Raw genomic sequence first — 27,557 nt, forward strand, 5'->3', positions numbered from 1 at the left:
CTTAGTTTAAAGAAAAAACATTCAGTATAAATGAAAGAAAATAATTTATGTGCAAGAAGAAAGAAAAAGGCATTGTGCAGGGTTATGTCAGGTAAAATTGCTATCATTTTTTCAAACAATTAGTCTGAGAAGAACTCACAAGGAACACTGGAAAAGAAAGGTACGGGGTTGTAATCTCGGGATAATAAACTGGATAGAGTTAAAAAAAATTTAGCCACATTTTTGAAAAAGGAAATAAAACCTTTCCTATTTAAGCAAATGATCAAACATAGAGGGTCATGAGGTTACTGGTGATGCAAAAAGGCAAGAGAAGTTCCAGAGCCATCATCCATATCCCTTGACAAGGCCAAGAGACCTTTTGGCATCAATATTTGATTTGGCAGCCAGCGTTGACACTGTTGGGACTCATCAGCCTGAAGAAAGGCTCTTCTATTGCCCAGATTTAAGGCAATGACTTAGCCTCACAAGCTTGGATTTTACCACAAAATACTCTGAACTGGGCTCCTAGTCTCCTACTGTGACTTCTTCCCTCCGTTCTCTGAAATGAAGCCTGAAGGATCTCCCCCAAATGCAAACTTAATCACGACATGCCTCCATTGAAAAGCCTTCCATGATTCTCTATTGCCCACTGGATAAAATCCAAATTCTCTATTGTGGCTTTCAGGGCTCTTGGGATCAACTTCTGTTTACCTTGCCCTGCCCATCTCTCACCATTCTCTAGCCATATGGAACTTCTTATAGCTCCCTTCACCTGGAACACTTTCCACCCCAGCGTTTGCCGGCCTCATTCTGCTTATCTTACAGGTCTCAGGGAACTGCTGGTTTCTCTGGAAAGGTTTCCTTGACGGCCTTACGGTGCCCCTGCAGCCTCCCACAGCACAGTAATCACAAATTGCTGTCCGGTTCCCTGTGGCAGACGTTCTGGTCAGTGCCTCACTCTCACCCCCTCAGCATTCACAACCACAGAATTTGCCAACAGAGTCCTACTGTGGAAACCTGCAACACCACCTGAAGGCTTCTTCTCAGCCTGCCCTGCACGTATAGGCCAGTATACCAAACGCTCATGCTCCTGGAAGCGTCCCTCAGCTAAGGGTGGAATAAAGATGGAGAGTGACTATCTCAACTTTCTCCTCCTCCGGATAAGTTACTTGTTCCTAAATCCTTGCCTGAAGGCCTGTTTCTGGGGAAACCCAACCTGAGACACTGGCCCATCTCCCAGCCAGACTGTGAGCTCAGCAAAGCTAAGGACTGAGGTCTCTCGTTTGTCAGTGGGCATCCGCAGTGCCTGCCACATTCCTGGCACAGAGCAGATCAATGTTTTTTGACTAAATGGGATACAACACTCAATGAACACCTATTTCATTGTTGGTTTTCTATTTAAAGGAAAGGTCGAGCCTAGCAAAGAGCACAGACTCTGGAGTCAAAAGACCTGGGTTCAATTAAAAAAATGAAATCCTCCACTTCTGATGAGTGGGACCTTGGGCATGGGGGCATGGTGGGGGAAGGGGTACGACTACTGACTCTGCTCCTCTTCTGTCCAACAGGAGTCTTTAGGGGACTCAAAGAGAGCTTCTTAAAACTGGGGAGAGTTACACATATGTAAATTGTCCTTATTTTAGGCATTTATGTAATTCTTTGTGACTAAGTAGGGGAAAAGAGATTTTATCCTAGATACCATAAACGCTTGTGGTGGGAAGAGGAAGTTGATGAAACTGGGGGCTGGGTAAACACTTAATTCCATTTGGAGAGTCTTTTAGACGTTGAAATCTCTGTTTTAATAAAGATCGTATTTATTAAGGAAATATGATCAAGGAAGTAAAATAGGCTTTGAAAAGTCTAGGAATAATTGCTAAATATAAATAGACATAAAAAGATATGCCTATATTCCTCTCTCTCAGACTTGTAATGCACCATATCAAGTACAAACACTCTCAGTATGGTTCTTACTTTGTTTTTCTCCTTTAACAGCTTCAAAATTCCTAAACACAAATGGAGAAATGTCTGAGATTTTTTTTCCAGATTGAGCTAAAATCAAGTGTCATCTGTGCCTTCACACTGCTGTTTTTATTTTGTGAGACATGCCAAACCCTATATTACCCAACCAGACCACAATTTTGAACATAGGACTTAATAAAAGAGTAAGAATCAACAATTAGAATATGGCCTAAAACAGTGAAATTCTTAGTTGTGGTCAATACCGAACATCAATATGGAATAAATTGAACATTTTTTGACATCTTTTAAATTTAAGGACCCAAAAATAACTGTTTTGTTTTCTGGAGAGAGGCAAAGCGAGGAGTAGTTCACAGGGAGAACTCGGATTCTTCATCATATTGATTAGCACTCCGTAAGGGTAAAAAGTATGTGAAAATTATTCCCACAGAGTTCTCAAAGTTAGTGCTTCCAGGGCTGGGCTTTCTCTTCAGACCCTCACCCACGACTGTGTATCTTATGTATCCATGCACATGGAGGACATAAAATACATGTCAAACAAAATAAAGCAAGTTATTAAGTACAACAAAACCCTAAATCTTGGTGGAAGTCAACAGATAAACAGACTATAACAGTAGAATAGTCTAAATACACAATGCATAATTCATGGCTAACCCAAGGCTGGGCTTGGGCAATATTTCACTGACTCCCCTTGCAGTCTTTGAGGTTAAGACTGGGCAAATTGCACTGCCTTTGCTAACTCAGCAAAACTCTGGACAATCAAAAAAGAAAATCCCATCTCTTCTAATAAGGGGAGCAGGCAAGAAGGCAGAGGGTGGAGAGGGTGTTGTTTAGTTCTTGAAGCTAGACATTGAAAAGTTGCTGTGTACTAAGCTATCCACTATCTTTTTAATAGATAGTTTTATTGTGGACAAATGTTTACGTCTTCTTTAGGCTATTGTGCTCCTAAAATGAAGAGAGCTGACCAACCTCTTTCCCCACACTCCATCACCCGCCCCTGTGCTCAGTTCACAGTAGGCATCCAATAAACATTTGCTGAAGAAACTTCCTTTGATTTCCATTTGTTGTCCACCGGATGCAGCAATGAAGTGCACCCGTGAATATACAATGCCCAATAACAACAATAATGGAAACCTGAATAAAATTCAACATCTTCATGCAAATTGGAATCTTAGACAATTTCTCACATTTATCATTTCCCAAAATATAGGATGAACTAACAAATGAGTGTATATGATTCTCCCCAAAGCTGACAAGGCAAAACCAAGTCCTTGGCAGCTCTCCACTGGCCACAAATGAGGCTCTGTACTGCTAAGGACCACCAAGTCTTCCAGAGGCTAGAAAGCTGAATGGGTTGTGGGATACCAGGTAGAGTGCATTGTCATTTTTGGCAATTAAGAAATGAGAGAGGAAAGGCAAGTGTCAAGTCATCATCAGCAAAGTTCATGTCTTACTGGCACATGGGCAAACCATGCTTGGTAGTGCTACAAGTCTGAGCCTTGGGCAGTAAATGGATATGTCCACATAATAATAGAATTTAAAAGAATGCTGTGAACACAAAAAGGTGAGAACTACCCGATTAGCCTTTCTAAGCTAATGGATTTAACCAATCTTTAACATCTTCATTTGAGTACATTTCAGTTGATTGTTTGCTAATCAAAAACCCAGGTGAATAGTCCAATTACAGAATACCTGTGTCTTTAGAGTGTCTATAGGACTGTTTTTGCCTAAGAGTGAGCAGAAAAGATACTGGGCCTGCCGTGAAGAAGGTTTCCTTCACGGTTTAATTGTGTAAAGGGGTAGTAGGAGACCAAAAAACTGTGTTTTGCTTGTTATACAAGTCACGTTAGTTTGACATATTGATTATATAAATATAATGATAACAAAATAATATTGTTAACAAAACATTAAAATGAAAAACAAGTAGAAAAGCCTAGATAAAGCAGAAATAATTTACACTGAATGTGATGAAAGGGCTAACACTATTCTTCCTGTGAATAACCATATAATTTAGGGCCTCTGTCTGCACTTAGCCAAATTACTGAAAACCTTACTACATCATTAATGAATAAAGAGAAAGGCAGACTAACAGAAGAACTTGAGTGCTAGCTCAGAACTTTCAAAACATTTAGAAGATGGTGGTGACTGGAAATCTTTTAATACGTGATATGCCCAAGCAAAAATCCATGGGGAAATGCCTAGGTATAGGAATAATTCCAGATCTCTGCAACATAGGCAAACAAATTAGAATGTCTCTCTATACCTTTGAAATATGTACTGAAAGCAAAACCATGTACCTTTTACAATATGGAAATAAAAAACAGTACTCTCATGTTATGGTACCAGCTTTTACTGGGGGTTGTTGCAGGAGACAGCTCTATGAAAACCACATCTGCATTTGCTGGAAAGGGCTGTTGAGGGCATTATCCATTATGTGGTTCAATATTCCTATAGAAAATCACACACAAGAAACTGTTTTTAATATCTGGTGCCAGGAAAATCTCTATCTCCAGGAGCTGGTCCATTTCCTCCTTTCTAATAACAAAAATGGTACAATTTATCCCATTTCCCTTTTTGCCCTGCCTGCCAGGGAGTTCAGGGCCAAACTTGATGACCAATCATAGTAATCAGAATGGACTTTGTGGTTAGCAGAGTTACTTCCTCCAGGTTTTCAAGGCTTTCATTTTCAATTTTTATTTTTTATTAGTCATAGTGTGTGTGTGTGTGTGTGTGTGTGTGTGTGTATGCACACACTTGAAGACATGGGCTTTATTGCAACTTCAATTCCTATTTGGAAAATGATGAATTATGTTTACTGCATAAAAGTAAAAGATCCAGGAAGATGTAAAAATATGCTTTTTTTTTAGTACAGATAGTTTTCGCACACATGTGTGTGAGCCTAAGTATCTTGTATTTCTCTCTGGGAACAACCACTTCTACATAAGTTAAGTGCTAGTCAGTATCACACCCAGACAAGTTTTATTCTGTTTATGGATTATTTCTTTGACAAAGTAATATATTCTTATTTACAGTTGATGCCTTTCAGAGAATTAACACATAATTCTGCAAAACTGTGTTAAACCCACGGTTATCAATGAAGTCCTTAAAGCTGGCTCTCATGGTTTGGCTGAACTCACAGAATCACTGCACAGAATTCATTTATGTTACGTATACCAAATGTTTGAAATGGACCATCATGTCATTTTCACTTTGCTTCAATGTTTTCTTTTTTCTTAAGCAATACATATGAAATTAATGGTTGATTTGTTTCAAATGGTCTATTTTCCTGCCCTGAGTCTGTTCTATTAGCCAGCTTACATTTAAACATATTTTAGTCATATAAGTTTTTCCACTGACTAATAAGCAAAATACAGCTTTACAAAATCCCAAGAAAAGTACATTAACTTTCTTTCAAATTGTTGTTTTAAAAAAGTGTTCCACATTGAATTCCCAAGCTTGGGACAGACCGGAAAGATCCCATGAGTTTTTAAACCATATTCATTTCCCTGAGCATGGGGGCTCTGCCTCCTGGATGGTACAATGCATTCAGTCCTCCTGTCAGTTAGAATTTAGGAAGTCATTTCTCTTTAATGGTTGCCAGACCTCCTGGATAAGCTGGGGCACTTTGCTTTGCCCTGGATCTCCACTGAGAATGGAACCTTCCTACTTACTTTCCCTTTCACCACCATAAGAACACTGGGATCCTGCTGGCAGAAAACTGTTTTGACCCCTGAATCATAAAGCTGTACCTTAACAGTGAGATTGTTTGCAATTAAGTAACTGATCCTTTTCCTATTTAACTTGAGTCAGTTCATTTGATACTAACACCAGGCTTCTGTAAGCCCACCTCTCCACCCCCCACCTCTTACTCCCTTGACAGGTCTCCAAGAGTATCTGGGCAACTTTGTTCTTCAACTCTGCACATAACAAGAAACCAAGAGGCCACAGAGGGACTGGAGATCAGCACAGGGCCTGGAATCAGACAGACCCACCTCAGATTGAATCTGGGGTCTGACACTTACTAGCTACATGACTTTGGGTAAGTTACTTACTTTGGTGGAACCTAAGTCTCTTCATCTGTAAAAGGTAGATACTAGTAACAGTACCTGCCTCACAGGATTGCTTCATTCATTTGGCAAACAATTACCCAGAATACCTACTATTTGCCAGGAACTGTGCTGGGCTCTAGATACACAGTCAGAATATACATGGATCCTGCCCTCAGAGAAAATACATAGTTACAAATTTCCGTCAGTGCTCTAAAACAAAATGACAGAATTCTTTGGCAAGTATCAATGAGAAGTGGAGGGAAATGGCTTTATAGAGGGAAATCAAGGAAATCCTCTTGAGCAGGAGGCATTAAGGTTATGATCTGAAGCTATAATGGAGGAAGCAGACACAGGGCATGTGGAAGGGCATTCCAGGAAGGGGAACTGCATGTGTAAAAGCCTAAGCACGCAAAGCCTGGCTTTTCTGAGAAAGAAAGTAGACCACTGTGTCTTTGGTGGACTTGTAAGAAGGCAGAACCTTCGAAACAAAGTTGGTGAATATCAGTGAAGATTCAATATGCAAAAAAAACAAACAAAAAAAAAACCAAAAAAACCCCCCATGATCCAGAGTTTACAATAGATCAGGTGTCAGTAAACTACAGCTCATGGGCCCACTGCCTATTTCTGTAATCAAAGTTCCAATGGAACACAGCCACATTCATTTGTTTATGTATTTCTATGGCTGCTTTCACACTACAACAGCAGAACTGAGTAGCTGCAACAGACCTGAAAGTCTAAAATATTTACTATCTGGTCCTTTAAGAAAAAGGTTGCCAACTCTGAGACAGAGTAATCCTCAATAAATGTTTAAATATAACAACAACAACAAAGTAAGCCCAGACTGTATGATTCCACTATATGACATTCTAGAAAAGGAAAAATTATGAAGACAGTGAAAAGATCAGTGGTTGCCAAGGGTGAGGAAGAGCTAGGAATGAATAGGCTGAGCACAGAGAATTTTAGGACAGTGCAACTACTCAGTATGATACTCTAATGGTAGATATATGTCATTATAAATTTGTCCAAGCCCAAAGTGTGTACAACACCAAGAATGGACCCTAAGGTAAACTATGGACTCTGTGTGATCATGATGTGTCAATGTAAGTTCATCAGCTGTAGCAAATGTACAACTCTGGTGGGAGGTATTGATAATGGAGGAAGCTATGCATGTGTGAGGGCAGGGAGTATACGGAAATTTTCTGTACTTTTCACTCAATTTCGCTGTAAATCTAAAACTGCTCTAAAAAGAAAAGCCTATTTTTTTAAAGTAATATGATCTTCAGAAGCAGCACTTAATTGCTACAAAAAAGTGGGGGGAGGGGGAGGTAATTTTCTCTGTAATTCAGGCCCAAACCTACTTTTTCTTGGATTCCACATAAAATACAGCAACTCAAATAAAGTCTCCTCTGAATATCAAGATGTGAATAAATGTAAATTTTAAGTAAAAAAAAAAAGAAAAAATGGTAAACCATCTTGCTTATCCTTGGTAATCAGTAATGGGATTTCACTTGAAAATCTTAGGGAGATGGGTTAAACTGAAAATCCTGGAAAACCTACAATGCAGCAATATTGTAAAATTAAGATTGACAGACAAAATATTTAAAGATTTTTTAGAAATTATTTCTATTGATAGTGTGTGCACATTGGGCATATGAAATAAGAAACTTCTGCTTCCAGCATCATGGCTGACTATGATGCTATGAAGGGTCCTTTCAAAACATAATTTTTATTGCATTGTTGGGCTCATGGGAAGTAAGGAAAACCTCTAAAGGACTAAAATAAACAAACAAAACTCCAAAACTGAGCTGAAACCAGAATAGTGTGCTGAAAGCCCACATAAATAGCAGGGGTTGCTCTGAGAGCAAATAGCAAGGTCACTTGTACAACTGAGAGACTAATCCAGAGGCAAGTTGGAGGGGCTTAACCTGAAAGCCCTGATTAAACCAGGATTATTAAAAGAACTAAGTGGTCCTAGATTAGTAGCAGCCCTTGCTCCCAGAAGAGGCCAAAACAAATTTTCTCTGGGGAAAAGAATCTCTATTTTAGTCACTTATGGCTCCCACTAATATTTGCCATTTATAAATCCACAAAGATTACCAAGCATAAAAGGAAACTAATCATCAACGAGGGAAAGACAGTAGAATTACCTGAGAATAAGTGTGAATTTACATATACATACATAATGGCTTCAGATATTGTAATTATTAACTATAGACTATAAAATGGCTGTTTATAAAATGCTTAAATAAATAAAAGAATTAAATAAAAAAAGCATGCAAAAAGAGACTAGGAAGGTTTGGAAAATCCAAACTAAACTCTGGACTTTGGAGGACAAAAAAATATAATTGTTAATCTAAAAAACTCAATGATGAACTAGTTTGCAAGGCAGAAATACCACAGATGTAGAGAATAAACGTATGGCCACCAAGAGGGGAAAGCAGGGTATGGGAGGGGTGGGATGAATTGGGAGATTGGGATTGACATATATACACTAATATGTATAAAATAGATAGCTAATAAGAACCTGCTGTATAAAAAATAAATTAAATTAAATTAAAAAAACAATGATATGCTGAGAAACAACAAAAACAAAAAAACCTCAATGAATGGGTTTAGTCACAGATTAGAGAGTACTGAAGAGAGAATGGGTGAACTGGAAGGAATAAATAGAGAAATAACCCAGAATACAGCTCAGAGAGACTAGAAGAGGGAAAGTGAGTCTGGGATGTTAAGCAATATGGAGGACAGACACACATGTAATTAGAGTCCCATAAAGAGAGACACAAATGGTAGGTGATATGTGAAGAGAGAACAGCTGAGAACTATACAGAATGGGTGAAAGATATGAATTCATACATATAGGAAGCAGAATAAATAAAATAAAATTTACATCCGTACATTGTAGCAAGAGTAAAAACAATCATAGAGGAAAGCTAGTCACTTATAATTAGCCAGATAGCACACGTTTCCAGAGCAACAGCAGAACCTTGAAGTTAGTGAAACAATATATGGTTGAGAGAAAACAACTTGCTACCTGAAACCAGTTGATTCAAGAATGAGGGTGAAATAAAAACATTTTCAGAGAAACAAAAATTGAAGAGTTTATCACCAACAGATCTACACCAAAAGAACTTCTAAAAGTATAAAGAATTATAAGCCAAGGGGGGGACCTTCAAGATGGCGGAGGAGTAAGATGTGGAGATCGCCTTCCTCCCCACAAATACATCAGAAATCCATCTACATGTGGAACAACTCCTACAGAACACCTACTGAACGCTGGCAGAAGACCTCAGACTTCCCAAAAGGCAAGAAACTACCCACGTAACTGGGTAGGGCAAAAGAAAAAAGGAAAAAGAGAGACAGAAGAATAGGGATGGGACCTGCACCTCTGGGAGGGAGCTGTGAAGGAGGAAAAGTTTCCACACACTAGGAAGCCCCTTCACTGGTGGAGACGGGGGGTGGTGGTGGGGAAGCTTCAGAGCCATGGAGAAGAGCGCAGCAACAGGGGTGCAGAGGGCAAAGTGGAGAGATTCCTGCACAGAGGATTGGTGCCGACCAGCACTCACCAGCCTGAGAGGCTTGTCTGCTCATCCACCGGGGACAGTGGGGGCTGGGAGCTGAGGCTCCAGCTTCAAAGGTCAGATCCCAGGGAGAGGACTGGGGTTGGCTGCGTGAACACAGCCTGAAGGGGGCCAGTGCGCCACAGCTAGCCGGGAGGGAGTCCAGGAAAAAGTCTGCAACTGCCTAAGAGGCAAGAGACCATTGTTTCGGAGTGCGTAAGGGGAGGGGATTCAGAGCACCGCCTAAAAGAGCTCTAGAGATGGGCGCGAGCTGCGGCTATCAGCGTGGACACCAGAGATGGGCATGAAACGCTAAGGCTGCTGCTGCAGCCACCAAGAAACCTGTGTGCAAGCACAGGTCACTATCCACACCACCCCACCCAGAAGCCTGTGCAGCCCGCCACTGCCAGGGTCCCATGATCCAGGGACAACTTCCCCGCGAGAACAGACGGTGTGCCTCAGGCTGTTGTAACATCACGCTGCCCTCTGCCGCCGCAGGCTCACCCCGCATTCCGTACCCCTCCCTCACCCCGGCCTGAGTGAGCCAGAGCCCCCGAATCAGCTGCTCCTTTAACCCCGTACTGTCTGAGCGAAGAACGGATGCCCTCCGGTGACCTACACGCAGAGGCGGGGCCAAATCCAAAGCTGAACCCCGGGAGCTGTGCGAACAAAGAAGAGAAAGGGAAAACTCTCCCAGCACCCTCAGGAGCAGAGGATTAAATCTCCACAATCAACTTGATGTACGCTGCATCTCTGGAATACCTGAATAGACAAGGAATCATCCCAAAATTGAGGCGGTGGATACTGGGAGCAACTGTAGACTGGGGTCTAGCTTTCTGCATCTAGTTTGTTTCTGGTTTTATGTTTATCTTAGTTTAGTATTTAGAGTTTATTATCATTGGGAGATTTGTTTACTGATTTGGTGGTTCTTTTCCATTTTTTTTCCTTTTTATATATATATATATATATATATTTTTTTTTTTTTTTTTTCCTTTTTCTCTTTTTGTGAGTGTGTATGTGTATGCTTCTTTGTGGGTTTTGTCTGTATAGCTTTGTTTTTACCACTTGTCTCAGGGTTCTGTCTGTCCGTTTTTTTTTTCTTCTTAGTATAGTTTTTAGCACTTGCTATCATTGGTGGATTTGTTTTTTGGTTTGGTTGCTCTCTTCTTTCTTTTTCTAATTACTTTCATTTTTTTATTTTAAATAATTTTTTATTTTAATAACTTTATTTTATTTTATGTTTCTTTCTTTCTTTTTTATCCCTTTTTTTCTGAGCTGTGTGCCTGACAGGGACTTGGTGCTCTGATTGGGTGTCAGGCCTGTGTCTCTGACGTGGGAGTGCCAAGTTCAGGACACTGGTCCATCAGAGACCTCCTGGCTCCATGTGATATCAAATGGCGAAAGCTCTCTCAGAGATCTCCATCTCAACACTAAGATCCAGTTCCACTCAACAACCAGCAAACTACAGTGCTGGACATCCTATGCCAAACAACTAGCAAGACAGGAACACAACTCCACCCATTACCAGAGAGGCTGCCTAAAATCATAATAAGGTCACAGACACCCCAAAACACACCACTGGACACAGTCCTACCCACCAGAAAGACAAGATCCAGCCTCATCTATCAGAACACAGGCACCAGTCCCCTCCACCAGGAAGCCTACACAACCCACTGAACTAACCTTACCCACTGGGGGCAGACACCAAAAACAACGGAAACTGCAATGAGATATCACTTCACACTGGTCAGAATGGCCAACATCAAAAAATCTAGAAACAGTAAATGCTGGAGAGGGTGTGGAGAAAAGGGAACACTCTTGCACTGTTGGTGGGAATGCAAATTGATACAGCCACTATGGAGAACAGTATGGAGGTTCCTTAAAAAACTAAAAATAGAATTACCATATGGCCCAGCAATCCCACTACTGGGCATATACCCTGAGAAAACCATAATTGAAAAAGAGTCATGTACCAAAATGTTCATTGCAGCTCTATTTACAACAGCCAAGACATGGAAGCAAACTAAGTGTCCATCAACAGATGAAAGGATAAAGAAGTTGTGGCACATATATACAATGGAATATTACTCAGCCACAAAAAGAAATGAAATTGAGTTATTTGTAGTGAGGTGGATGGACCCAGGGTCTGTCATACAGAGTGAAGTAAGTCAGAAAGAGAAAAACAAATACTGTATGTTAACACGTATATATGGAATCTAAGAAAAAAAAAAAGGTCATGAAGAACCTAGGGGTAAGACAGGAATAAAGACACAGACCTACTAGAGAATGGACTTGAGGATGTGGGGAGGGGGAAGGGTAAGCTGTGACAAAGTGAGAGAGTGGCATGGACATATAACACTACCAAACGTAAAATAGATAGCTAGTGGGAAGCAGCTGCATAGCACAGGGAGATCAGCTCGGTGGTTTGTGACCACCTAGAATGGTGAGATAGGGAGGGTGGGAGGGAGGGAGACACAAGAGGGAAGAGATATGGGAACATATGTATATGTATAACTGATTCACTTTGTTATAAAGCAGAAACTAACACACCATTGTAAAGCAGTTATACTCCAATAAAGATGTTAAAAAAAATATCTAGGGAATTCTCTGGTGGTACAGTGGTTAGGGCTTCATGCTTCCACTTCAGGGGGCACAGGTTAGATACCTGATCAGGGGACTAAGATCCTGCAAGCTGTGTGGCGTGGCCAAAAAACTAAATAAATTAAAAAAATAAAAATATCTAATTTCTTTATTAAAAAAACAATCAAGAAAATGGTAATAGGAACATACATATCAATAACTACCTTAAATGTAAATGGATTAAATACTCCAACCAAAAGACAAAGACTGGCTGAATGGATACAAAAACAAGACCTGTATATATGCTCTCTACAAGAGACACACTTCAGACCTAGGGATGCATACAGACTGAAAGTGAGGGGATGGAAAAACATATTCCATGCAATGGAAAAGAAAAGAAATCTGGAGTAGCAATTCTCACATCAGACAAAATAGACTTAAAATAAAGACTATTACAAGAGACAAAGAAAGACACTACACTTGGAGGCTTCCGAAGAGAGAGGGAGAAGGATGGCGGCAGTAATAATGGATCATCTGGGTGCATTATGGATGTAGAATCTGAGGGGGAAGCTGGCCTTGGGGAAGTCTACCATTCTCGAAGACAAAGTACAGCGAAGACAAGATGTGGTATTTGGCAAAACTGATACGAGGAATGTCCACTGACCAGGCTCTGGCTCAGCTGGAATTCAGTGACAAAAAAGGGGCCCAGATAATTAAAGAGGTTCTCTTAGAAGTACAAGATATGTCAGTGAGAGACCACACACAGTGTGGAATTCAGATCCAATTTATATATAGCTGAGTCCACCTCAGGGCGAGGCCAGTACCTGAAATGCATCCAGCACCACGGCAGAGGTTGCTTTGGAATTACGGAGAAGGTTTTTTGCCATTATTTTGTGAAGTTGGTGGAAGGTCCTCCACCTCCACCTGAGGCGCCAAAGACAGCAGTCGCCCATGCCAAAGAGTACATCCAGGAGCTTCGCAACCGGACCATCATTCACACTCTATGATGGGGGTATTAAGACTCCACAGTGTACATATTTTACCATTTATTTCCTAAAACCAACAAAAATTAAAGACAGACGCTTTTTATGATTTGTCATTGAATTACTGAAATATGAAGTACAACTGCTAGTTTTACATGAATATTTATAAAGCTCTGCCCATCTCTCTTGAGCCTCTGGGTATATTTTTTGTATTGGCAACTAGGAAGGAGAAGTCAGCTTTAAACGTAGTGACACACTATATAATTCAGAAGGCTTTTTTGAGTGCTGTTTGAAGGCAATGTTAGCTTTCTAGCTTGTGCCCTGCAGGTGGTAGTTTTGATACTGGACTTGAGTAGAAAGTTATAGGATAAAAAAGCTTGTCCTTATTATTTCACTTGATTTCTCTCCTGGAACTGGGGGAGGGGGTGGTAGAGGGGAGCATCCCCGCACATTGTTTCAGTGTAGTATTTTAGGGCATTCTGTAGTTCAGTTTTTCCTTTCACTGTTGGCATAGGCCAGTGGACGACAGATTATATTTTCCTTTACTGTTTTAGTAGTAACTTGAAACTACAGGAGTTTATTAGATATATTAATCTAAAACTCCAAAAACCATTTAACTTAGAATGTTTTATTTTGCTTAAATAATGACTATTTTTATGTCTCTTACCAATAATGTTTACTATTGCTTGGCTGTCTAGTTTAGGATTGATTCATTTTTCAGAGTGAATTCAATTACGGAGAGAGGAATTGAACCAGTCTCAGCCTTGCACTCTAAAATAATTGACATGTTTAGGACATTCCACCTGAAAGTGGAAAAATACACTTTCTTCTCAAGTGCACATGGAACGTTCTCCAGAATAGACCACATCTTGGGTCACAAATCAAGCCTTGGAAAATTTAAGAAAACTGAAATCATATCAAGCATCTTTTCCGACCACAACACCATGAGATTAGAAATGACTTACAAGACAAAAACAGTAAAAAACACAAATACATGGAGGCTAAACAGTGTGCTGCTAAATAACCAAGTGATCACTGAAGAAACCAAAGAGGAAATCAAAAAAATACCTAGAGACAAATGACAACAAAAACACAATAATCCAAAACCTATGGGACGCAGCAAAAGCAGTTCTAAGAGGGAAGTTCATAGCAATTCAAGCTCACCTCAAGAAACAAGAAAAATCTCAAATAAACCATGTAACCTTACACCTAAAGCAACTAGAAAAAGAAGAACAAAGAAAACCCAAAGTTAGTAGAAGGAAAGAAATCACAAAGATCAGAGCAGAAATAAATGAAATAGAAACAAAGAAAGCAATACCAAAGATCAATAAAACTAAAAGCTGGTTCATTGAGAAGATAAACAAAATCGACAAACCTTTAGCCAGATTCATCAAGAAAAAAAAGGGAGAGGATGCAAATCAATAGAATTAGAAATGAAAAAGAAGAAGTTACAACAGACACTGCAGAAATACAAAGCATCCTAAGAGACTACTACATCTCTATGCCAATAAAATGAACAACCTGGAAGAAATGGACAAATTTTTGGAAAACTACAACCTTCCAAGATTGAACCAGGAAGAATTAGAAAATATAAACAGACCAATCACAGGTAATGAAATTGAAACTGCAATTAAAAATCTTCCAACAAACAAAAGTCCAGGACCAGATGGCTTCACAGGCGAACTCTATCAAACATTTAGAGAAGGGTTAACACCTATCCTTGTCAAACTCTTCCAAAAAATTACAGAGGGAAGAACACTCCCAAACTTGTTCTACAAGGCCACCATCACCCTGATACCCAAACCAGACAAAGATATCACAAAAAAGAAAATTATAGACCAATATCACTGATGAACATAGACGCAAAAATCCTCAACAAAATACTAGCAAACAGAACCCAACAACACATTAAAAGGATCATACACCATGATCAAGTGGGATTTATCCCAGGGATTCTTCAGTAAATGCAAAACAATCAGTGTGATACACCATATGAACAAATTAAAGAATAAAAACCATATGATCGTCTCAATAGATACAGAAGAAGCTTTGGACACAATTCAACACCCATTTATGATAAAAGTCTCCAGAAGGTGTGCATAGAGGGAACCTACCTCAACATAATAAAAACTATATACAACAAACGCACAGCAAATATCATTCTCAATGGTGAAAAACTGAAAGCATTTCCTCTAAGATCAGGAACAAGACAAGGATGTCCACTCTTGCCACTATTATTCAACATGGTATTAGTAGTCCTAGCCACAGCAATCAGAGAAGAAAAAGAAATAAAACAAATACAAATTGGTAAAGAAGAAGTAAAACTGTCACCGTTTGCCAGTGACATGATACTATACATAGAAAATCCTAAAGATGCCACCAGAAAACTACGAGAACTAATCAATGGCTTCGGTAAGGTTGCAGGATACAAAATTAATGCACAGGACTTCCCTGGTGGCGCAGTGGTTAAAAATCCGCCTGATAATGCAGGCGACATGGGTTTGAGTCCTGGTCCAGGAAGATCCCACAGGCCATGGAGCAACTAAGCCCATGCGCCACAACTACAAAGCCTGTGCTCCAGATTCCATGAGCCACAACTACTGAGCCTGTGTGCTACAACTACAGAAGCCCGTGTGCCTGGAGCCTGTGCTCTGCTACAAGAGAAGCCACTGGAATGAGAAGCCCGCACACTGTAACGGAGAGTAGCCCCCGCTCACTGCAACTAGAGAAAGCCCACGCACAGCAATGAAGACCCAACACACCTGAAAATAAATCAAATAATGATAATAAATAAATAAATAAATAAAAATAAGGCAGTAGGTGGCACTCACTTCCCTCTTGTTAGCAGAAAATTGTTAGTGTGTTCAGCGCTACCTGGTTTTCGTTGATACACGTGTTTTCATTGACAAGAGGCACTCCGTCCATGGCCCTAGTCCAGTGTTTCTCAAAAGTTTATATGTAGAGGAAGAACTTGGGGTGCTTGCTTATTAATGCAGACTTCTGGGTTTTACCCCAGAGATTCTGATTCACTAGAAATCTATTTTAAATAAGCACTTCCTAGTGATCCTATTGTAGGGGACTGCACTTTGAGAATATCCCTCTAGTCGAATGAAGAATGTATCTTTAGCACCATGTTTTAAGATGGCATTAATTATAGATACTATTTACTGGGACCACATTACTTGACATGCTCCCTGCTATATTTTACAAATAACTATCTCAGGGTCACACAGTTTGTAAATATTGGAGCTACGATTTAAACTCTAAGTTTAAGTACCTGGTTCTGCATCCCTAATGAATGTACAGGTATGTTTCTGGGCCTCCACAATTAACCTAATGTGTGGGTAAAAAGGCAAAGGGCTCAGTGGAATAAGGCACTGAGGTTTAGGGCAGATTCATTCTGGGTCCTAAGCTATTCTAGCATGGAATCATGGAAATAACACTGGAGTGGTCAAAGGCGAACTTCATTCTAGTCCTGGCATACTCATTAACCAGAAGAACACTCTGGGCAGGTCTCCTCCCTCCCTGGCCTCCATTTCATTCATCTAGAAGATAAGAGGCTCAGTGTTCTCTGTAGACCACCTTCTTCAGAATCACTTGAAGGACTTGTTAAAAGATCCAAATCCCTGGGCCCTACTCTAAGACGTAGTGAGTCAGGATCTGGTGTGGGAGACCAGGGGGTTTGCACTTGTAGTGAATGCCCCAGTGATGTGTGGCTAGAAAATCACTGCATCAGAGGGTCTCTAGGTTCTCTTTCAGTGCAGGAAGTACACTGATCATAAGTTTAGCTCAATAAATGACCAAGTGGTGAACGTGCCCAGGTAAACAGGTGAAGAAATAGAATGTGACTGCAACCCTGAGTCTCCTTCATGCCCCCTGCCAGTCACTACCCACCTGTCTTCCCCAAAGGTAACCATCACCCCAACTGCTATCATATGATAGGTATTTTTTTAAAGGTTAGCTTTTGTTTTCTTTAACTCAACGTAATTTATTGGGCAACCATTATATGCCTGGTGCTGAGGATACAGGTAGTAAAAGAGGAATCGGCCCTTGCTTGTGGAGCTCACACTCTGCTGGGAAAGGCAGAGTAATTCAGTAAATCACTAATTACAAGTCTTCACTGTGCTGAGTGTTACGAAGCAGAGGGACATGGGCCTATGGCAGCAGACATCAGGGTGCGCTGGAAAATAGTCATTGGATTTTTGGGAAAGTTTATTTTCTTAAAGACACAGTGAGGGGAAAGGGTAAAATGGCAAATGTCATATGGATCAGTAAAGAGTTATGTTGTCAGAATGCTGACTTGGGTTTTGTTTTCAACTGTATAAAACATTAGGACCACTTCATCCTTCCAGAAGTAAGATGTGGGATGTGTGATGTGGATGGGGAATATACGGTCTTTGGAGCTGACTCAGAGTTACCAAACTTTATGAGGCTCCAGCTAACCCTGAGGGGAAAGACATGCGAAGTGAGTATACTGCAAACACTGCAAAATAAAATGAATGTGTTTTTCTCTGTGGGGAAAAAAAAAAAAAAAAAAAAGAAGGACACTACATAATGATCAAGGGATCAATCGAAGAAGAAGACATAACAATTATAAATATTTATGAACCCAACATAGGAGTACCTCAATATATAAGGCAAATGCTAACAGCCATAAAAGGGGAAATTGACAGTAATACAACCATAGTAGGGGACTTTCACAACCCACTTTCAAAAATGGACATATCACCCAAAATGAAAATAAATAAGGAAACACAAGCTTTAAATGATACATTAAACAAGATGGACTTAACTGATACTTATAGGACATTCCATCCAAAAACAACAGAATACACTTTCTTCTCAAGTGCTCATAGAACATTCTCCAGGATAGATCATATCTTGGGTCACAAATCAAGCCTTGGTAAATTTAAGAAAACTGAAATCATATCAAGTATATTTTCCAACCATAACGCTATGAAACTAGATATCAATTACAGGAAAAAATATGTAAAAAATACAAACACATGGAGGCTAAACAATACACTACTAAATAACCAAGAGATCACTGAAGAAATCAAATAGGAAATCAAAAAATACCTAGAAAGAAATGAAAATGAAAACACGATGACCCAAAACCTATGGGATGCAGAAAAAGCACTTCTAAGAGGGAAGTTTATAGCAATACAATCTTACCTTAAGAAAAAAGAAACATCTCAAATAAACAACCTAAACTTACACCTAAAGCAATTAGAGAAAGAAAAACAACAAAAAAAACCAAAGCTAGCAGAAGGAAAGAAATCATAAAGATCAGATCAGAAATAAATGAAAAAGAAATGAAGGAAACAATAGCAAAGATCAATAAAACTAAAAGCTGGTTCTTGGAGAAGATAAACAAAACTGATAAACCATTAGTCAGACTCATCAAGAAAAAAAGGGAGAAGACTCAAATCATTAGAATTGGAAATGAAAAAGGAGAAGTAACAACTGACACTGCAGAAATACAAAGGATCATGAGCGATTACTACAAGCAACTCTATGCCAATAAAATGCACAATCTGGAAGAAATGGACAAATTCTTAGAAAAGCACAATCTTCCAAGACTGAACCAGGAAGAAATAGAAAACATAAACAGACCAATCACAAGCATTGAAATTGAGACTGTGATTAAAACTCTTCCAACAAACAAAAGCCCAGGACCAGGTGGCTTCACAGGGGAATTCTAATAAACATTTAGAGAAGAGCTAACACCTGTTCTTCTCAAACTCTTCCAAAATATGGCAGAAGGAGGAACACTCCCAAACTCATTCTATGAGGCTACCATCACCCTGATAACCAAACCAGACAAAGATGTCACAAAGTAAACTACATGCCAATATCACTGATGAACATAGATGCAAAAATCGTCACAAAAATACTAGCATACAGAACCCAACAGCACATTAAAAGGATCAAACACCATAATCAAGTGGGGTTTATCCCAGGAATGCAAGGATTCTTCAGTATATGCTAAACAATCAGTGTGATACACCATATTAACACACTGAAGGAGAAAAACCATATGATCATCTCAATAGATGCAGAAAAAGCTTTCGACAAAATTCAACATCCATTTATGATAAAAACTCTCCAGAAAGTAGGCACAGAGTGAACTTCCCTCAACATAATAAAGGCCATATATGACAAACCCACAACTAACATCATTCTCAATGGTGAAAAACTGAAACCATTTCCTCTAAGATCAGGAACAAGACAAGGTTGTCCACTCTCACCACTCTTATTCAACATAGCTTTGGAAGTTTTAGCCACAGCAATCAGAGAAGGAAAAGAAATAAAAGGAATCCAAATCGGAAAAGAAGAAGTAAAGCTGTCACTGTTTGCAGATGACATGATACTATACATAGAGAATCCTAAAGATGCTACCAGAAAACTACTAGAGCTAATCAATGAATTTGGTAAAGTAGCAGGACACAAAATTAATGCACAGAAATCTCTGGCATTCCTATACACTAATGATGAAAAATCTGAAAGAGAAATTAAGGAAGCACTCCCATTTACCACTGCAACAAAAAGAATAAAATACCTAGGAATAAACCTGCCTAAGGAGGCGAAAGACCTGTATGCAGAAAACTATAAGACACTGATGTAAGAAATTAAAGATGATACAAACAGATAGAGAGATATACCATGTTCTTGGATTGGAAGAATCAATATTGTGAAAATGACTATACTACCCAAAGCAATCTACAGATTCAATGCAATCCCTATCAAACTACCAATGGCATTTTCCACAGAACTAGAACAAAAAATTTCACAAGGTGTATGGAAACACAAAAGACCCCGAATACCCAAAGCAATCTTGAGAAAGAAAAACAGAGCTGGAGGAATTAAGACCCCCAGACTTCAGACTATACTACACAGTAATCCAGACAGTGTGGTACTGGCACAAAAACAGAAATATAGATCAATGGGAAAGGATAGGAAGCCCAGAGATAAACCCATGCAGCTATGGTCACCTTATTTTTGATAAAGGAGGCTAGAATATACAATGGAGAAAAGACAGCCTCTTCAGTATGTGGTGCTGGGAAAACTGGACAGCTACATGTAAAAGAATGAAATGAAAACACTCCCTAACACCATGCACAAAAATAAACTCAAAATGGATTAAAGACCTAAATGTAAGAACAGACACTATAAAACTCTTAGAGCAAAGCATAGGCAGAACACTCTATGACATAAATAACAGCAAAATTCTTTTTGACCCACCTACTAGAGAAATGGAAATAAAAACAAAAATTAAAAAATGGGACCTAATGAAACTTAAAAGCTTTTGCAAAGCAAAGGAAACTACAAACAAGATGAAAAGGCAACCCTCAGAATGGGAGAAAATATTTGCAAATGAATCAATGGACAAAGGATTAATCTCCAAAATATATAAACAGCTCATGCAGCTCAATGTTAAAAAAACAAACAACCCAATCCAAAAATGGGCAGAAGACCTAAATAGACATTTCTTCACAGAAGATATACAGATTGCCAACAAACACATGAAAAGATGCTCAACATCAGTAATTATTAGAGAAATGCAAATCAAAACTACAATGAGGTATCACCTCACACTGGTCAGAATGGCCATCATCAAAAAGTCTAGAAACAATAAATGCTGGAGAGGGTGTGGAGAAAAGGGAACCCTCTTGCACTGTTGGTAGGGATGTAAATTGATACAGCCACAATGGAGAACAGTATGGAGGTTCCTTAAAAAACTAAAAATAGAGCTACCATATGACCCAGCAATCCCACTACTGGGCATATACCCTGAGAACCATAACTCAAAAAGAGTCATGTACCACAATGTTCATTGCAGCACTATTTACAATAGACAGGACATGGAAGCAACCTAAGTGCCCACAGACAGATGAATGGATAAAGAAGATGTGGCACATATATACAATGGAATATTACTCAGCCATAAAACGAAACGAAATTGAGTTATTTGTAGTGAGGTGGATGGACCTAGAGACAAAGTGAGAGAGTGGCATGGACATATATACACTACCAAATGTAAAACAGATAACTAGTGGGAAGCAGCCAAATAGCACAGGGAGATCAGCTTGGTGCTTTGTGAGCACCTAGAGGGGTGGGATAGGTAGCGTGGGAGAGAGACGTAAGAGGGAGGGGATATGGTGATATATGTATATATATAGCTGATTCACTTTGTTATAAAGCAGAAACTAACACACCATTGTAAAACAATTATACTCCAATAAAGATGTTAAAAAAAAAAGAATTATAAGCTAGGAAGGAAAGTTTGAGATGTAAGAAGAAATGAACAAAGAACATTATTTTAAAAAATACTTTTGTATATATTTTTATATAAAAATAAAAAATTTTTGTTTATAAAAAGGTTTGTTTATAATTGCCTGTTTTTAAAAAATAATGTCTAATCTTAATATAATATAAAAATATGATATAATTTTTTAAAACAATGTCTAATGTTAATCAAAAAAAGCATAACTAAATTACTGGAAAAGAACATGTAAGTACGAGGTGATAAACAGAGTTAACATGTTTTATGATCTTTATGTTGCTTAGAAGAGGGAATTCACTGGCCACACAGTCAGGGATGGAGGCCATGCACAATTCAGTCACACAGTCTTCTCACCAAGGCTTATCCAACTACAACCAAGCCAAGTACCAAATCTGCCCACAACAAAGGACAATACTGAGCCCTGGGTAGACTAACAAGCTACCAAGGGAAATACTGATGACATTAGACTTCTCTGACTTTGAAGAGGTCAGTGCTTTGACTTAAACAGGATACAATCTTCCCTTTATGGATTTAACTTCTCTTGTTCAGCACTTCTTCCAGGACCACAATTCTTAGACATACACAATGCCTTATCTATCACATGATAGCCTGCACAACATCACCTCCAACCATGAGACACACTTGACCATTAATGGGCCCATAACCTAGAAATGCTGATTTAGTACCAAAGCAGGGGGACAACACCCAAAAAGGCTGGGTTGCTGTCCTAAAGGAATGCAGTATATGTCTTAAATCACAGGTCAATATATGGTGCCATCTCCCCTATAGTAAGGATACATGGATCAGGAAACTGAGAAGAGGAGGTGGGAGTGCTCTCTCGCATTTAACCACCTAATAACTCACTAAAAGAAGGTTGCTTCCACCAAAGAACACTATCATGGTGTGATCAATTAGAAGCTTAAATTGTCCCATGGCCATTTTGAGCTTCTCATCCCACTGAACCAATGAAAGAGTGTCACCATTTCTGTTATGCAATGGGTGAAAGGAAGGAGATATATAGAACCCAAGTATTCACGGGGATACCCTTAAATGAAAGTGTAACCCAATAAGTCCAGGCCATCAAGGACTTAGATGTTGCAGGAAAGAAGGTACGGATCACCCTATGAAGTCATGAACCCTATCCAGCTGAAGTGCCAGCAGAAGGTAAGGGGATTGTACAAGAGGTGATGGAAGAAGGAAACCATGGTTACCAACAAGGCTTCATGGCCAGCTATAGAGATGGGGACTATAGCAGTTATGTTTGTTTCACTAAATCATTTCTTTTCTCCCTTTTACCCTCTGCTACCTTACAAGACTGGTGGTAGCTCAAGTTTTGGATAGGAATATGACATAACTGACATTGGCTCACAATGACACAGGAGCTGAGGTGACTTCATTCTGTGTTGGGGATGCTAACTTTTCACATGAAAGAAGGTTGAGAGTAGATGCCAGGAGGTGAGTGGAATTAACTATGCCAGATATTTTCCATTTGTCCCTCTGGATCCATCTCCATTCTCTCCTTGCTTCCTTCCCCACAGATTGATGTACTCAGGTCACATCAGTGTGCTCTCGGCCCTTGGGCTTCCAGTAGAATTAAGCTAATTGGATTGCAGGGAGGAGAGTGAAGTCAGCACGTTTATTTCTCTGGTTCCCTCCCTGTGAGTTCACTTCAGACTAGCTGTGTCCCTTGACAGAAGGTTACTATCCCTCTCAAAGCAGCCCCACGTGACTCTCTTTTTCCAGGTTCTGGGAACCTCTCCTTCCCTTGTCTCTTTGGGCCTAGAAATGGTGACATCTCTGCCGCTATAGCCCGGGGTTCCTGCACAAGCCCTAATTGTTCCCCTATACCATACCTTTGGAATTAATTCCTTTGTAAATAAATGCTTCTTGAATTATCTTAATTTGAAATATCTGTTTCTATTGAGGCCCTGATTGACCTACTCACTGTGATTCCATGTTATATAACACAATGTCTGTGAACAACCCCTACATGGAGAGATTTTTTTTTAAACACCCATAAACCCAGACACCTGGATAATTTGTTATGGAAACAAAACTGATTAACCGTTTGGCAGTACCAGATGGGCTCAGAAAAGGTTGCTATAAGAACACTTTCTGGGTAACCAGGAAAAAGAAGGTCCAAGATGGATATGAAAAGTCAGGAACTCTCTACTTCTGGCCACTATAGGGCAGTTGCTATAGAAAGCCAGGAGATGTCCAAAAGTTTGCTAAAGCCCAGATTACTAAGTTAAGAGAAATGTTAACACAACTTAGTAGTAACTTGTCTGAGGACCAACTTGCTTAGAAAAATTTGGATAGGCTGTAATTTATAATAAAATGAGCAACTGATCAGATACTCAGAGGGAACCTGAATATTTCTCAAAGATGAAGGTTCTCAAACTCTGAGTTTACATGGGTATCACCTGGCATCAGGACAGGGTATATTATGGCAGGGTTCAGAGCAAAATGAAAATGTAGGCCTGTTGCTAAGAATTCCAAGATGATGACAGCAGAACCATTAAACCAAGCACAAGGCTCTTTTAAAACCCCAGTCCCATGTGACTGCACATATCACACGGCTATGAAGCCATCCCTACTTAGAGAGCTTGTTACCACACAGATCATTGCACCCCACTCCCAGAGCTTCTGATTCAGTAAGCCTGGGATGAAGCCCAAGAATTTGCATTCCTAACAAATCCTGGGTGATGCTGATCCTGCTGGCCCAGGGGCCACACTCTGAGAACCACTACCCTAGAGAACATAAAAGTAGGAAAAAAACATCAGGAGGAAATGAACATACAACCAATATATTTAGAGCCCAAGCTGATCGTATGAATAGATTTTGTATTGGATATCACAGTATGTATATCAAAAATTTACAGAAAATTAAATTTACTCATTTATAAATTTATAGATACAAATTTAATATCCCAAATAATATTAACTGCTTATACCACACTTAAATATTCCTTTTTTCAACAAACACTTATTAAGTATTTACTATGTGCCAGGGTACTATGCTTGCTCATTCATTATCTATGAATAGGTCATAAATAATTGAAGATATTATTTAGAATAGTGATCTCAAGTGTCAGGGAGAAGGAGAACAGAGTTGGGATGAGGGAGACCCCCCTCCCCACCAGGCAGGGAAATAGAAGAAGGAAAAACTATCATTTTTTATAAGCATATGTCTATTGTATGCTTACCAAGAAAATATAGTTTAACAAAACCATCTTAGTTTTGATCAACTGACACATGACATAGAAAATGCATCATGGCTGAGTGATTTCTAAAAGGTAGAGAATGCCTTATTTCAAATAGGGTGAGATATTAGGTTTTCACGGGTGACCTATAAAAAGTTTATTAAGAATTAAAAACTTCTATCATATGTTGAACTACCCACTGTATAAACACACACACACAAAAACCTTCAGAACTTTTCAAATACTCTACTTGGAATAACCAAGTTATTAGCTGAGAAAATCAATGAGTCCAGGGTGATTTTTTTCTGAAGGATTAACAAAAAGTCAGACACCTTTTACAAAGAAGATTAAATCACCCCATTGTTACTTACAAAGTCTCACAAAGCCACCGACAATTTATGTTCACAAACGCCTCCTGCTTCACAGCCTGTAAGAGCCCATACCAGCTTCAGTGTTCTGGTTTCTCCTCCTGGATGTACAGTGTGGCTGGCTGTTGACTATTCATCATTATGATTTCAAAGGATGAAAAGTTTGCTCATGTGGAATGTAGGTATTCTTGACCTCTGAAATCCATTGTTCTGAAGCCAGAGAAAAATATTTCTCATACTAAACAAATCTGATAAGGTCATGTCTGGCTTCAAAGAAAGATCAGCAACCAACTACACAATAGTCTGCAATTTCTAATATATTCTTCTCTCTAGGCCTCGAGTGTTGATAATTAACTGCCTACTATTCTAAGCTGAATTTATTGCCTTTCTATTGTAATTTTGGTACAATTAAGTAATTGTTATTGTAAAAAATTTTAATCACGTGGAGAAAATAAAGTGATTTTTTCCCCCACAACCTTCCTATCCCCCACTTACACATAAATAAGATGAAAATATATGTACATTACAAGAGTTTACTGGGAAGAATGCTACTGAAGAATGCTAAGAAAACTTTATGCTAGACTTTCAAAACATTATAATTAATAAGGGAAACCCCAGTTTCCAATGAAAATCTTCAAATCAAAAGTATTTTCAACAGATGAATATTTACTATGAGATTCTGGTAATGTTTTTTGCAAGAGCATTGCTTTTATTTTTCAAGCAAAGATCAAAAATATTTTGTATTTGGTCCCCTGTTGATTTATATCACTTTAACTGCCAATATTTTTTAATTCACAATGAAATTGCACAGAGCTCAATTTATAAATATTTATCTATAAAGTTAACAACTGTGAACTGTAGTGGTGTGTCAAACTATAAACATAGTCATGGAATATTGGTTCATTTTGAGAACAGATGTTGGGCCAACTCCATGATGGAGTTGATTGCAGTAGACACAGTAATGATTTAGTTTCTTTCTTTCTAGGAACTTTTAAAACACACAGGTAAGTCTAGGGAAAGCAAACCTGTACTTGAGTCCCCATTCTCCATTTCTGCCACAGCTGCAGACATCACTAAATGATCCTAGAACTTCTTCAGTTCTCAGACCAGCCTTGGTACAGATCTCATCACAGCACTCTGGCAGTCACTATCAATTGACTAGAAGAAGTACAAGCTCAAATTATTTTCTCTGTGTTTAAATCTTGTATCCTATAGTGGTTCTCAAATATTTTCATGTGTAGCATATTTTCAAATATTAGAAAGCTTGGTAGCACTCTCAAAGGGATTAAAAGATTGAAAACAATTACAAGAAATTTTCAACAACAATAATAATCTAATCTGTCACTGCCTTACAATGTCTAGCAAGGCAGCCATGATTGACCAGTCATTCACTTTGTATTCAGCTTACCCTTGAAGGGTAAGCTTTGGTTTAATGGGTATTGTACCCATTAAGCATGCCATGTTCCTTTAGGCCCTGCTGGTACTCTGCTTAGGAGAACAAACTCTACTATCAAAACAATGGGGTACGACGCTGTCATTTTACCTTGAGAAAGAACACTCTGGCCAATGAATGGCCACCTAATCCCAGAGACAGACAGAATGATTAGGAAATCTGCTGGGTTTTCCAGGTGAACACAATGGCCAGGTAAACACAAATACCTGTTTTATTTTCCTTACCTCCTTCAATTCTCTCAGTGTCCCATAAGAAAACTGAGGCTCAGAGAGGTTAGCTCCTTGCCCCATGACTCACTGTGTAGAAGTGACAGAGACACGACTCCTACCAGGAGACAGGGCCAACTTCAAAACCAGCGTGCTTAGCCCCTCTGCCACTCTGCCCTCTGATGACTAACAGAATCCAGTCCCCTTCCGCAGTGGGAGTGGATCTTGAAAACCAAGAGTAACAACTGGCAAAATGAAATAGCCACCATCACTCTTTCCACTGCTTCAGTCAGAGTATGTTATTTTGTTTTTGTTTTTGTTTTTTTTGAGGGCAGGCAATCCACTTTGTCTTCGGACCAGGAGTCTGAAAGCATGTTTCTTCTGCTTCCTTCAAGAAGTCTCCCACTTGAAATATGATTACATACTGGAGATAAAGTGGATGATAGAGCTTTACGAATGTTATAAGCCACAGGAAACACAGTATGAATTAGTATCGGGATTACCTACATTTAGCTCCCCCACCTTCACACAGGAGCAATACTTTTACTCTCACCTTACAAGTGCAATAATCGAGGAAAGAAGAGAGAGACTACTAAGTTTAATTAAGCATCTACATGTCAATACTCATGTGACATATGTGAGCTCCTTTAATCTTCACAATAGGTACCAGGTATATATTTTTAATATCTTCTGGTTAATTTTTATTACCATGTCATCAACTATATGTTTTATGTGTTTGTTTATTATCTGTGTCATGCTCACCCCCATTAGACTCTCTATTCGGTAAGGGATTCTGACTTTGGTCTGTTTCATCTACTGCTATATCCCTAATAGTGCACGGCACATGGTAGATGTCCACTAAATATTGGTTGAATGATTGAATGGACACTCATGAGATTCAATAACTTGCCTGAG

General features: G+C 39.2%; 1 protein-coding gene and 1 pseudogene across 2 annotated transcripts in view; one reads left to right on the plus strand and one right to left on the minus strand.

The window, feature by feature from the left end:
• ERC2 (ELKS/RAB6-interacting/CAST family member 2) overlaps positions 1–27,557 on the minus strand; it is a 961,347-nt gene that overhangs the window by 287,982 nt on the left and 645,808 nt on the right. The gene's annotated exons all lie outside the window — the stretch shown is intronic.
• Positions 12,653–13,149, plus strand: LOC114907383 (annotated as a pseudogene).

This window comes from Monodon monoceros, unplaced genomic scaffold (genome assembly GCF_005190385.1).
Source record: "Monodon monoceros isolate NGI ecotype Baffin Bay Population unplaced genomic scaffold, NGI_Narwhal_1 Super_Scaffold_3, whole genome shotgun sequence".
In the NCBI taxonomy this organism is placed as follows: Eukaryota; Metazoa; Chordata; class Mammalia; order Artiodactyla; family Monodontidae; genus Monodon; species Monodon monoceros.